This window comes from Lepisma saccharinum, chromosome 6 (genome assembly GCF_977018435.1).
Source record: "Lepisma saccharinum chromosome 6, izLepSacc3.1, whole genome shotgun sequence".
NCBI lineage: Eukaryota > Metazoa > Arthropoda > Insecta > Zygentoma > Lepismatidae > Lepisma > Lepisma saccharinum.
In genome coordinates this window covers 38587448-38601670 of record NC_139234.1, presented here as the reverse complement: position 1 = coordinate 38601670, position 14223 = coordinate 38587448, and the positions used below count along the sequence as shown (strand labels likewise).

The window sequence follows — 14223 nt, the reverse complement described above, 5'->3', positions numbered from 1 at the left end:
CGCTCAGTTCATCTGTAGTTTGTGGACGAAGTGAACCGTACATCTGTGCTCCGTCGGAAAAGAAATTAAGTGTGAAAGTGGAACAGCGTATCAATCTGAAGTTTCTTATCAAACTCGGAAAATCTGCCACAGAAACTTATGGTTTGTTGAAGGAAGTGTGCGATGAGTGTTTATCACGCACGCAAGTGTTTGAGTGGTTTCAAACGTTTATTTATTTATTTATTTATTTGAAAAGTCCTGAATACAGAAAAATCCATTTTACATCAGGATATCAACCGGAAAAGAAATAAACAAAATAATAAGATGGACACATACACACACATATACATATATAACAAGAATAATAACAACTAGGGCAAAAAATAATATTATTTACTCTTCAGCTGCTTTATGCACGCAGTTCTGTAAGTCTGTTTTGATAAATGGAAGCCCGGAGCGTCTCTTAATGAGTTGTAAATGGTTTGTAGCCTGTAGAGAAGTGATCTTTGTTCTAAGGATAGCCTTGAAGATTTAATGTAAAAGAAGTTGTTGCATTTACTGTTGGGACGTGGGATTCTGATATTAAGAAGTGGCAAGAGTTCGCTGGTGAAAAGTTGTCCATTAATGATTCTGAAGAGTAGTGTTAAATCTGAGAGTTGACGGCGAAGAGAAAGGTCATGAATTTGTAGAGTGGATAGAATTTCTTGTTTGGAGAAGTTTGCAAGGGCTGGGCATCTGTGTTAGACTATTCTGACGAAGAAACTTACTACTTTGTTTGTTTTCTTTAAATTGCTTTCACATGCCATTGACCAAATACAGGAGCCATATTCAAGAATAGGAACAACACACATTGTAAAGTAGGTTTTGAGGGCAGAAACGTGTGTTATGTCTGTAAATCTGTAAATTAGTCCGAGTGTTTTCATCGCTTTCGAAGTTATGTAGTCTATGTGATGGTTGAAATTCAGTTTGCTATCAAAAATGACACCAAGATCCTTGTGCTGTCGTACGAACGGAATAACCTGGTTGCATAACTTGTAGGATGGCACTGTGTTATTGGATTTTAGGGTAAACCTCATGACAACAGATTTATCCGGATTTAATTTGAGATTCCATTCTTGACACCAGCGTTCAATGTGTTTGAGATTGTCTTGGATATAGCATGTGTCCTGAAGTGAGGTAATGTTTCGGAATAATTTGCAGTCATCAGCATACAATAATACTGAACATTCGGAAGAAATATATTCGTGAATGTCATCCATGAAGAGAGAGAAACACAGGGGCCCCAGAGAAGGACGAGATGTTATTGCGAACGACAAGCGTCCTGGACGGTCTTGCACGTCAAAACGGAATGAAACATTGCAAATGTCGGTGACTTGCTTCGAATTGTGTACCCGAAGGTCAAACTGTCAACCAACAATATTTAATTACGCTGCTGACGACGCTTCGTGGGCGAGTAAGAAGACGACGGACGACCTGATTTGTGGAAAAGCAAGTCATGGATTCTTCATCAGGACAATGTTTCTACCCACACGGCATTGTCATTCAAGGCCTTATTGGCCAAGTATGGGATCCCAGTGTTAGAACATCCACCCTATTCGCCGGACCTCGCTCCGTGCGACCTTTTTTTTATTATTCCCAAAGGTCAAATCAGCACTGAAAGGAACCAGATTTAAGACCTTAGAATGTGTGAAAACAAAAGCGACGGAGGTCATGAACATGGTTTCGGAAAATGATTTCCAGCACTGTCTCCAGCAGTGGAAGATTCGTATGGAGCGGTGTATCAATAGTGCAGGGGAGTACTTTGAATGGGATAATGTTCATATTGTACAAAATAACCAATAAAAGATTTTGTAGCAACAGTCCGGTTTCTTTCTAGCCACACCTCGTATGTATATACTCATACATAATAATAATGTATATACATTTACACACATAGAGAGAGAAACATAACCAGACACCAACAGCAGTGGCGGCGATTGGGTTCCAAAACTTGGGTGACAAAGGTGCCAACACTGAGGGGAGGGGACAAGGACATTTTACTTTCCCTTGGTAGTGTGGGGGCAAAAGTTGCAAAAAATGGGGGAAACTGCCCCCTATTCGACGCCACTGACCAACAGTAACATGTAGAAGCAAGTGCAACTAAAGCATTACTTAAAATAAACTTTCTGAACACGATTTATTTAGTTACAAAACCATTTAACGAAAATATTAGCATGGATTGAAAAAAAGACCAGTATGAATGTTGCCAATCTTGCTCCTCACCGAATAGGCAGTTGGCGTCACTGTCTTTCTACTTGATTGATAACATTCTCACAATTGGTTCCTAGACTTTTCACACACCCTGTAATTGTCGCTATGAAATATCATTCTTCTCTCTTTGGTATACTTCACATAACTGAGACAGGTAACGGGCATATTTCGCTTTCTGTTGAAAGGGAAGCCGACAGAAGCTAAGCTGTGCTTTTCCAGATTGCATCATTTTCCACGGCACAGACATCGAAAGTGTCATGGGAACGGCCTAAGCTGGAAAGAGAATATCGTGACGAGAAGAAGAGCAATTTAACAGACGCTGCACTCGCAGAAGATCTCAGTTCGATGCCCTTCCATGCACATCCTTACTAAACGTTACTTTCCGCATAATTATCCTGAGAACTTTCTTTAGCAAGGCGTACGAATCCATCCCCTTATTTACTTTCTATCCACATTGGATATTTTACTTGACTTTTTACATTCTATATTTAATCGTGACGTCGAGTAAGAATGATGAAGTATTGAAATAAATGATAGGATACAAGATTTGAACCTACACGGAGAAAGAAAAAACTATTTTAAATAACTAAAAAATAGTTTCCGGAAACCAAATTTGTTCCAAGAGGCGATAATAATTGTTCATCAAGACCAAATTCTACTTTAGTAATTGTTTATCAGTACGAAATTCTAGTAATTGTTCAACATATCCAAATCTCTTAGTAATTGTTCACCAGAACCAAATTATTTCAGTAATTGTTTACCATAACCAAATCCTCATAATTGTTCACCAGAACTAAATCCTTTTAGTAATTGTTCACCAGAACTAAATTGTTTTAGTAATTTTTCAACAGAATCAAATCCCTTCAGTGATTGTTCACCAGAACTAATTTATCTTTATTAATTGTTCACCAGCACCAAATCCTTTTAGTAATTGTTCATCAGAATCAAATCCCTTCAGTGATTGTTCACCAGAATCAAATCCCTTCAGTGATTGTTCACCAGAATCAAATCCCTTCAGTAATTGTTCACCAGAACTAAATTCATTTCAGTAATTGTTCACCAGAACTACATTCATTTCAGTAATTGTACCCAAGAACCAAACTCTTCTTGTAATCATGCACATTTGTATACAGTTGCTAAATGATTTGTTAAAAATTACCAAATTTAGAAAAAGCTGCTAATTTTTTGTTTACGGTTACCAAAAAGCTCAACAAAAGGTGTGAAGGATATTTGAGTGAGAAGGGAGTTGGGATCCTATTCTCAAAAGTCAAAGTTTGTTTCAAGTATATTCACGTCATATTCAGTTAGACTAGTCGGGACTGGACCTACAGTTTATATTAGGAGTCGAACCACTGCGCAATGTGCCTCCAGCGGAAATCAAGTTCTCTCTCTATCACTTTCTCTATCTGTGTTGTTTCCAACTCTTATTATTTCATTTCAGATTGTTGCTTCTCAAAAGCTCAATCCGACTCAAGCATGCGATTTTAGAGAAGCGGCCTTCACAGGGATAACCACATACTCGCATGATCTGGTCGCGTGTCACTTAATGCATACAATCAATCTCGTTCATTACGGGTTGTCGTCGCTAACAAGAATTCACCACGAAACAAACGGACATCACGTGAACGAACCTTGCAATTACCCTGCAGGCCGAAACAAGGGAAGATGACACAGGAACACCTTCGAGGTCGATCAATCGGGAAAAGATCATCTCATGGTCCCCGGAACACACCTGGAACTTCCTATACTTAAATTTGTCCATAATTGCAACGCCCTGTGAAACGGCGAAACCGTATCCTGGGATGCAAAACATGATAATTGCGTTCCAAGGATGTTTCCGGCATGCTTAAGAATAAAGGAAGTTATGAAGTCAGAACAAGAGATGCCAGCCACGTGGTAGATATGTACGAACGAAGGTTGAAGATGTCCACAAAAAACATCCCAGTTGAAGGTTGTTCCTTGTCGGATGTTGATGGATGATGCGGAAGTGTATCTAAAGGAATATCGTATGTAGTTGACGCCAGGAGTCGCGAGTTCGAATCCTAACCTGGGCATGGATGTCCTTTGTGAATGTCCATTCATCAGTTTCACCATATATTCATTCATTCTGATCGTGATTAGTCAAAAGTGGCAGAAAAGCGAAGTAAAATAACCGAAATCAATCAATCAATATAGTTAATGGAGATACAAAACCAGACAATCTCTCCTCACCTCGTGAATGAATAAGCCTGTTTCGATCCAAAACTCACTCCTAGCAACATATTACGCGAAATCTTTAATATCTCGTCACTTGAAGAAAGAAAGCAAATAAATCAATTAACTTTCCTCTCCAAACTTATTAATGGTAAAATAGATTCTTCTAACCTGCTGCCGAATTTAAATTTTTACGTACCAAACTGTATGTTAAGGCCCAGAACTGACCTCTTTCAAATTCCCCTCGGAAGAACCAAAATTGCCGAAGCTGAACCCATGAAGAGAATGTACAAGTTATTTAACTCATTTTGTAAGAATAACCCAAGCATAGACTTATTTAAATGTAATTGTAACTTTAGATCTAATCTTTGAATTTTTATATATTTTCTTCTGTTCATAGAATTTAAGTTTTCAATTTAGTTTCATTATTATTGTCTTACCGCTGTGTTTTGTGTCTCTATAATCTAATAATTAAATTCTTTGCACAATTGTTATTTAAGGAAATTGTATATTAAGTCATTCATATTTCTTGTGAGCTATCGTTATTATGATCTTGGTAATGTAATGATGGCATCCAATATTGAACACTGTTATTAAGCATGCGCTTTTTGGGTTTGAATTAAATAAATAAATAAGTCTCGACTCGATTATATCGAAACAACAGTAACACAAAATGCCCATCAAACAAAATCAGTGATAAATACCGTATATTTAAGTCCACATTAGCATGAGTTGTCTCCACGTAATGTACTGCACGTATAGATAATAATGGCATATGGTTTACATGGTCTGCGTAGGTAATGTAAACTACACAAACAGTGCTCTTTTAAGAATAACTACCGAAGTTCCCGAAATCGAGTTCCGGCCTAAACACGTGTGTTATTTGTGAGTATCGCATTAATCAATTTCATGTAATGTGTCATCCTCGTGGCAATTAGCCAAAAGTGGAAGAGAGAGAACAGAGGAAAGAAACAAATGTAGAAAGAAACAGAGAAGGAAAGAAAAATAGTGAGAAACAAGTAAAGAGAGAAACAAGTAAAGAGAGAAACAGAAAAGAAATATTGAAACTGAGAGATGAACAAAGAAAGAAAAATAGTGAGAAACAAGTAAAGAGAGAAACGGGAAAGAAATATATATTGAAATTGAGAGAGGAAGAAAGGAAAAATAATGAGAAACAAATAAAGAGAGAAACAGAAAAGAAATATTGAAACTGAGAGAGGAAGAAAGAAAGAAAAATAGTGAGAAACAAGTAAAGAGAGAAACAGAAAATAAATATTGAAACTGAGAGAGGAAGACAGAAAGAAAAATAGTGAGAAACAATGAGAGAGACAGAAAGAAAACAAATACAGAGAGGAACAGAGATACATAAAAAACAATGAGAAATGAGTAAAGAGAGAAACTGAGAAAAGAATGAAATAGAGAGAATGAATAATAGTGACATACAAGTAAAGACAGAAACAGAGAAGATGAAGAAAGAAGAAGTGGAAAACACAGAGAGGAGCAGATAAAGAAAAAAAATATGTACATAGATAGGAGATATCCAAAGCAGCACACACATGAAAATATTTTGGCCACTTTCGAAGCAACTTGAAGAAAGAGGGGGAGAGAAGAAGGAAAGGGCAAGGAAGAGAAGAGAGATTTAAAAAAGAAATAAACAATTCCTAAGGCAGATAAGTAAAAGTGCTGAAACACAAAATATAACCTCGGGAGAAGAAATTTTTATATACCCGTACCAATAAGCCAGAAAATGTATTAGAAAATAAAATAAGAAAAGTGTAATCACAAAAAACTTTAAAGGTAAAAACCAGAGAACGGTTATCTTATAGAGAAAATAAGGTGAAATGAGAAAAAGAAAGGGCAAAAATTAATTAGCATATACACGTTTGGCATCATGCGAGCTAGCAAATTGTAACTGGCCACAGGCATCACGTTTCGATCTCAGGAACATACTCAATTGATAGGAAAAAAGAAGATTTTACAAAAACGCGAACAAAATGTTAAAGAGAACTTCCATTCATCTTTGGTAGCTCCTGAAGCAACTAGGCACACCGGTTCGATTGATTCATTTGGTTTATTTTACTTCGCTTTTCTGCCACTATTGGCAAACAGCGACCATGATGATGAGTGGCGATATGGTGGAACTGATGAAAGACCGCTCTCAAGGAACACCTGTGCGCAGGTCCGTATTCGAACAGGGGGGGGAGGGTAAGGTGTGTGTCTGTGTGTGTGTGTGTGTGTGTGTGTGTGTATGTGTTTATATATATAAACTAAAAACTCAATATGTAAATATATATACAGGATGTCGCAAAACTCTCTCAACAACGCTTGGGTGCTGGTAGATATCATGAAAACAAGTAACTTTTCCCTATAAAGTTTACTTCGAAAGCGAATAGTTTCTGCGCTATAAGCGCTCAAAATCTATCCTGTACGTATGCAACCCAACACAGCAAACGCTTGCTCTGACATAACTACCAGGGGCGCGTGGCAAGGTTGCCACTAGCGTTCCTCGTTAAGAGAGACGACTTATTACTATTATTATTATTATTGAATTTCGTTGTTATCGTACTTCACTTCCACTAATTGCATGCTCTGTATTAATAACACTTGTAAACTTTACAATGTAGACACATCTGATTAAAAATTATTCATTAAATTTTGATGAAAAAATACACTTAGATTTAACAAGAGAACACTCACCTAAAACTATTTCTGGCTTTCACGGCCAGACGCATGAATGATAGACGTTAACGTCAATTTCTTGCAGGACATTAGCATTTGCTGTGAAGGATGCCAAAGTAGAAAGTCTGCTTATCCGACGCTGAATTTCTGAGGGCAATTTGTAATTCTTTTTAGAGTACTTATCGACCTCCCTTCACTGGCATTTAATGGATAAATACAAAAATTCTCAGAGCAATGTCATGATTTGGAAAAGCACTGTTAAATGTTTGATGTAAGAAGTTATTTAAACGGTAGAAACTCCTTCTATCTACCTTCTTTCATGAAATAAGCAACTTGACATGTTGTTTTATATTTGCTATTACCACAGTCAGTATTAAGAAATTTTAATTGTCGATGCTCAGTCAATTCTGCCTTTCCAGTGTCTAATTTTTGTGCGGCCAATTACGCTGGCGCCCTCTAGGCTATAGTCTAGGATAGCCTAGTGAAAAATTCTCCCCTGTGTGTAAATGATTTTGGTATACATTTTCAAGCATGCCCGTATTTCTTCGAATCTAAAAAGCGCCTTTTTTTCGGCTTTTGGATGTTGAAAATTTAGGTTCGCCTTGGATTCGATGGCGTCTTGAATTCGAGTACATATAGGATAAATATACCGCGGCATTAGAGTATTTGCAAATTTCAATTATCAAGATTTTCCTCGATGTTTCATCTAAATAGCGGTATTCATGAAAATCACCCTTAATGGAATTTTCTTATGGTAGTACAGTTACTCACAATGTTGTTCGTACAGGGCAAACGTATCGACAGAGTCGGATTTGCTAAAGAGCATAAGGATCAGGAGTTTTGAGACAAGGTGATCTGGCCCGATTAAACCAAAATAAATCTTCACGGATCAGACGGTGTCACCAGAGTGTGGAGGAAGGCAAATACGCAGGACAATGTTGCCAATACAACGCCTACGGTAAAACATGGTGAAGAATCCATTATAATTTGGGCCCGTATGTCGACTAAAGGAGTTGGGAAAATGCAAGTCATTGGTGGAATCATGGACAAACATGTCTGTAATAATATCCTGAAGAATAACGTGAAAAAAAAGTGGCCTGCAAACGGGGTTGCCACGTGTGTTTACGTTCCAGCAGGATAACGACAGCAAACAGCTCAACTCAACAGGTACTGGTGGATTTTGAATGTACCAAAGCAGTTGAAAACACTAGTTCCAAGTTCAGATCTGAATCCGATTGAGCATTTATGGGCACTTTTGAAGAAACGTGCCCATAAGCATGAGTGCAAGTCGAAAGAAGATCTGAAGAGGGCCGTCGCTTTAGAGTGGGAGGGAATCAGCCCAGACTCCTGCAAGACCTTCGTCGCTTCTATGCACAGGAGATGCCAAGCAGTTATTAAGACCAAGGGGTATGCATCTGGCTATTACTGTCGCATTTTATAACATTTTTATGTTTGTTTTCTGTTTTCATTGCAACTGTACGAATAGAAATGTGACATCAAAGTACCATGTTTGTGCTAAAATGTATATTTTCTTCGTTATTAATAAAGTTTATTGGAAAAAAAAAAAGGTTGAAAATAAATCACAATGTGTGTTATAACTACACGTAGGGAGAATACCTATTGTACTGAGGCTTATCGTAATTTTTGCTTTCGTTTACTTCTCACACTTTATCTGTACGAACAACATTGTGATTGGATTGATTTGGTGTTTTAAGTCCACTTTATGCACAGTAAGGCTAATCGGGACTGAACCTACAGTTTAAAGTGGGATCCGAACCACCGGGAATCGAACCCGGGACCCCTTTGCTTACAAGGCAACGACGCTACCACTTCGCCATCGGGGAGGCCTTGAACAGCATTGTGACTAACTGTATCAGGAGGATCGGACTGTCAAGAGAGCAATTTTCTTCAACGGGGTGCCGATTGTGAGCAGGAGTGGTGGTGGGGGGGCGCCGAATGTGTGTTTTCGGAATAACCTGAGACCACAAGGCTTTTTTCGTTAAGCAGTGCGTTGTCACCGGATCGGGAGCGAGAGTTCAAAGCTCTCTTCGGGGTTATATCCGGGACCGGTTGCACCAAAGGAGAGAGACCTAACCATTCGGTTACACTCATGCTCCTGAAGCAGACAAGACCCATAATTTACACATGGATGCTTTGATAAACAACTTCGATCGCAGGAAGCAATGATTGATTTTGTTCATTATACTTATTTTTTCTGCCATTTTGGCTAATCGCGAAGACGAGGATAAACGATGTGATAAAATTGATGAAGGGACACTCACAAGGAACACCTATGCCGAGGCCAGGATTCGAACCCGGGATTTTTTTAAAAAAAAAACGAAGGAATATAGATACATACCGTGAAATGTAATTTTCCAGTCAGTTGGTACTGGAAGGAAACATGTCAACTGGAACAATAATCACACGCAAATTTTTCATCGGTTTCCACCAGTACAATTTCCACACGTCGATTATTTTCATCTTCATTCCCACATGCCTGCAATACAGCTTACTGCTACATTTGAACCGCTTCATCACAGTCACACAGGCAAGGCACGCGCCAAGAATCACGTGAAGGCACCACAAGACAACGTCTGCTGCGAAGCCTTCAGTAACGTTCAACAGTTCTGCCACCTATCAACAACTCATACCCGCGATAGCATGTCATTGGCAACGCCATCGTGGTACGATAAACAGCACAATATAAAACCAATCATTACTTCGCTTTAACGCAGTAACAGTGTCTGAAACATTAAGTTTCTTTGTAGTTATTACCGTATGTCACCAGCTAATCGTCCCATATTTTGTACCAATTTGTTTTGCCACAAAGTTGGTTGCGACCATTATGTGAAGTTTTTTGTTTCTGCCGGTATCACCGGTACATAAAAGTCATTTATTACTAGGTAAACTGTCTTTGGTTCAAGATTGGGATGCAAGGAATAGTCAGTCGTCAATATACCTCACCATTGAAAAGTCGAGATCGACGCAAATCATTTGTTCTTGAAGTTTAGCGAACACTTTTCCGGTCTGAAAAAAGTTAAGACATTAGTTGTTAAGATTTGTGCATTATAGTCGAAATATTACACTTGAGTACAAACACGGACGAAAATTTAATCTTCTGTGTCTGAAGATTCTGCATCGCTATTATTGTTTCATTGTCTGACGCGCCGATGAAAAGTGATAAACAATTTCTTGGACTGAAAAAAAAGGGTGCGATGATTATGCGGTGAAATACGGTAATTGCTCAGTATTGGCAAGTTTGTAATTTTACGTCGCTTTTCTGCCACTTTTAACTAATCGCGATGAGGATGAATCAGTGGTTTATTCAATCCGGAGGGGTGTACGTTCGTATTCAGGGTGCTGTAAGGGTAAATTTGGAGCCAAAATGTGCGTAAATGACTTTATGAAAGATTATAGGGTGGTTGAGGAAATTTGGAGGGTGGTATTAGGGGGTGTTGGCTGTGTGGAACTTTTTTTAAAATATTACACAAACCCCAAAATGTGTTAATTTTCACAAATATGTTGACTCAAGTAACCAGGCCCGTACCCAATTTTTTTTTTAGGGAGGGGCCAGACCCGAAAATGTGTGTATATATATACTCAATCTATCTCTTTCGCTCATTATATATATATATATATATATATATATATATATATATATATATATATATGGAGAGAGAAAGAGATTACAAGATAGTTCAAATAGTTCTGTGTTCCACAAATTAACAATGTTTTCAAATTCCCTCTTAATTTTCTTATACCAGAGGAATTGAAAAGTCATGATAAATCTATGTTTAGAAAATAATATATATCTAAATTAAATGTTGCGTATTAGCAATTATTATTACAATAAAGAACATGTATAAATGTGAGTTAACAAAAAAATAATAAAGACACATTTTCGCATCACGTTAAAAGTAACGCACTGTCCTGACTAAAGGACAGTGCGTGAATCGGACGTCTGGTTGCCTTGCATTAATGATTATAAAACTAAAACTACTCAATAGTGCAGACTGCAGACTTCTACACAACAAACTCATACATTTATGCAAGAACAAAATTGAAATTTTTACAAATTTGAAATATTGTCGATGTTATGTTCGTAGCTTTTGGTAGGTTCACATTTAAATATTTCATGGTTCAAGAAGGTGGAGGGCATGGCCCCTCCCCTGGTTACGGGCCTGCAAGTAACACACTTTATACTGGCTGTAGGTCCAGGGGCAGAGCTTCGTTGGCTTGTACCCGTCACACAATACGTGGATAAGTCATTTAACAAAGTATTGAGGAGAGAACACAACCAGGAATATAAAATATGACTGTTGGAAACTTCATCACTCAATTTCTAAAATTAATACGCTCATGGACTCCTTACCAAAAACTAAATCCATACTCTGTCTCTGGAATCTGTTGAGCTAGGCCACGCATAACGGAAGACAAGGGGAGAAAGGGAGTTGGCGGAGCAAAGCAGTGCGCGTTTCTGCAAACGGCTGGTAGCTGCACTCACTTCCCCTCACACGAGTTCATTGTACAAGCCTTCTCGAGTTGCGCAGAGACTTGTTTTCGTTCAAGCGCTCCAGAGATTCCCGGGACAGCGTGTACTGAGACTGTAAAGTCACACTCAACTCACGTAAGTACAAACACGCGGAAACACAAAACTCCACAAAGGTTTATGCTTGTTGTGAGCCCAGACGCCAGAGCTTGGTTAGAATGCAAGAATACAGTCCAGATTAGTGAGGTTGACACTTGAGTGCATTGTGAAAATGTGACCTCTTACACCTATAAAATGAAACTGGATATGCCCAAAATTGGAGAAAAAAGTATGAACAATAACAATAAATAATTTGTTCTTAGTTTTAAATTGCATACGAGAATTTCACTAATCATCCCAAAATAGGCATCACTTGCCTTGATGCTAGAGTTTGTTTGTTTGGTTTTAAGTTCACTTTATACACAGAAAGGCTAAACGGGACTGGACCTACAGTTTAAAGTTGAATCCTAACCACTATGTGCCTCCAACGGTTATCGAACCCAGTACCTTTTGATTACAAGGCGACGACACTACTACTACGCCATCGGGATGCTAGAAAGCACAGATTGGAGCCCGGTTAGGCATGGAAGCTTGATTTGATTTTCATTATTAAGTGTCGCTTTTCTGCCACTTTCGACTAATCGCGACGATGAGGGTGAGTAATGACGTCATGAAATTGATGAAGGGACACTCACAAAGAAATAATTGATTGACTTGGTGTATTAAGTTCACTTTATGCACAGAAAGGATAAACGGGACTGGACCTACAGTTTAAAGTTGAATCCGAACCACTATGTGCCTCCAACGGGTATCGAACCCAGGACCTTTTGATTACAAGGCGACAACGATAGCAATGCGCCATCGGAGAGGTCTCACAATGAAATAAGAATGCCCATGCCCAGGCCGGGATTCGAACCCGGAACTCGCGCTGTGGTAACCACTCCACCAGAGAGATCGGCAGACATTGATGCATCATTGCTGGTGTTGCATCACCCATTTCATCAGATCTTCTTCGTCATCATCGCCACGAAAAATCCAGGAAGTAGAAAATCGACTTAAAATAAATAAGCACAGAATAGAAATACGTGTCTAATCATTAAGCATGTTCCATTATGCAAAAAAGAAGCCCATAATATCCGAATGTAGCAAATTATAGAAGTCCATTTTATGACCAGATAGGCTAATCAGGACAGGTCCTATAGTTTAAAGAGAATTGCGTACCATTATGTGCCTCTAGCGGGTATCGAACGCTGAATCCCTTTATTACTACTGCGTCATCAGGGTAGCCGAACTAACATTTAAGCAACAAATTTAACGTACATCTAAAATACAATTCATTTCGGATTCATAAACGTGATTTTTCACGAGTCTTTTGTTTTTCAATGATTCAGCAGGAAAACAATTTCTAGGGACCCCTCAATCTATCTTCCTCGTTTTCTCCTTGTTAAGCGAATTCATCCTCATTGCCATGGCTCAGAGATTTCTCTTCCACCCTCGCTTTTATTATACAACACTTGCAGACGCAAAACGCCAGTTTCGCTGAAACACTGCGAAAGTCGTAATTTGATGGAACAGAATGTGTATAATTTAGGCAGAGTTCTTCCAATTTCTCAGAGTAACTCGAGACTGGGTAATTTTTCTCCTCTTTCCCCTCTAGTTTTCCACCGTGTCGCGTGACGCGGTTCGTAGAAACGGCAACGGGAAGGGGATTACCGGAAACTCGGAAGTGACGGCTCGCACAGGAACCTTCGGCGATCTCTGGGAGACTCATTATGCAGTTGCTCTCAGAACGTGCAAGTTCTGACGATTTTGGGATTCACAGACTGTCTTCCACTGCACGGAAGATCAGTTACAATAAAGCATGACATGACTAAACGAAAGCTCATCGACCGTGATTCCACAAGAATTCATGCAGTATTCAACGACTGCCACACAATACAGGTGATTTAGTTGACCATGCAAACGTTAGCCTACCGAGGCGCTCACGGACTTGGCCAGAAACCATTGAGTAAGTAAGGGTGTGTACCAAGATAACAAAACTACGGCAAAATCGCGAACTAAAGTAGATAGTCATTTGTTTCAGCGGCGGCTGGTGGCACGGAATTAGATGAAGAGCTACGTAGTAGGGAAAATGGGGCAATAGATAAAATTCGATCAATAGTTACACATACGTATTAGATACTGTAGGTTCTAACAAAACACACTACATTTTATATTTGGTAGAGAAGTACATATTGATAAATTAGATTGGGCAAATTTCGGGCTAAACATACGATTTCGCATTTTTCTTCTCTCTCTGAAATTTTCTCTATGTCTACTTCCTTCTTTTCCTCCCTCTGTCTTCTTATGTTACTCTCCCTACTAACGCTTTCTTTCTTTCTGTTCTCCATATTCCACTTCACTCTCTTTCTCTCTATTTTCTCGTTCTCTCTCGCTTTTTCTGTCTATTTTCTTCTCTTTCTCCATTTACTTTTCATTTTCTCTTTCTATCTCTCTCGTTATTTCCCATTCTCACCATTTCTCTCGCTGTTTTTCCTTCCTATCTCTCTCTCTCTCTCTCTCTCTCTCTCTCTCTCTTGTTCTCTCTTGCTCTT

At 38.7% G+C, this 14223-nt stretch overlaps 1 protein-coding gene across 1 annotated transcript in view; it reads right to left on the bottom strand.

Moving 5' to 3' along the window:
• Positions 1-14223, bottom strand: part of thw (chitin-binding domain protein thawb) — a 253499-nt gene that overhangs the window by 211305 nt on the left and 27971 nt on the right. The window lies entirely within an intron of this gene.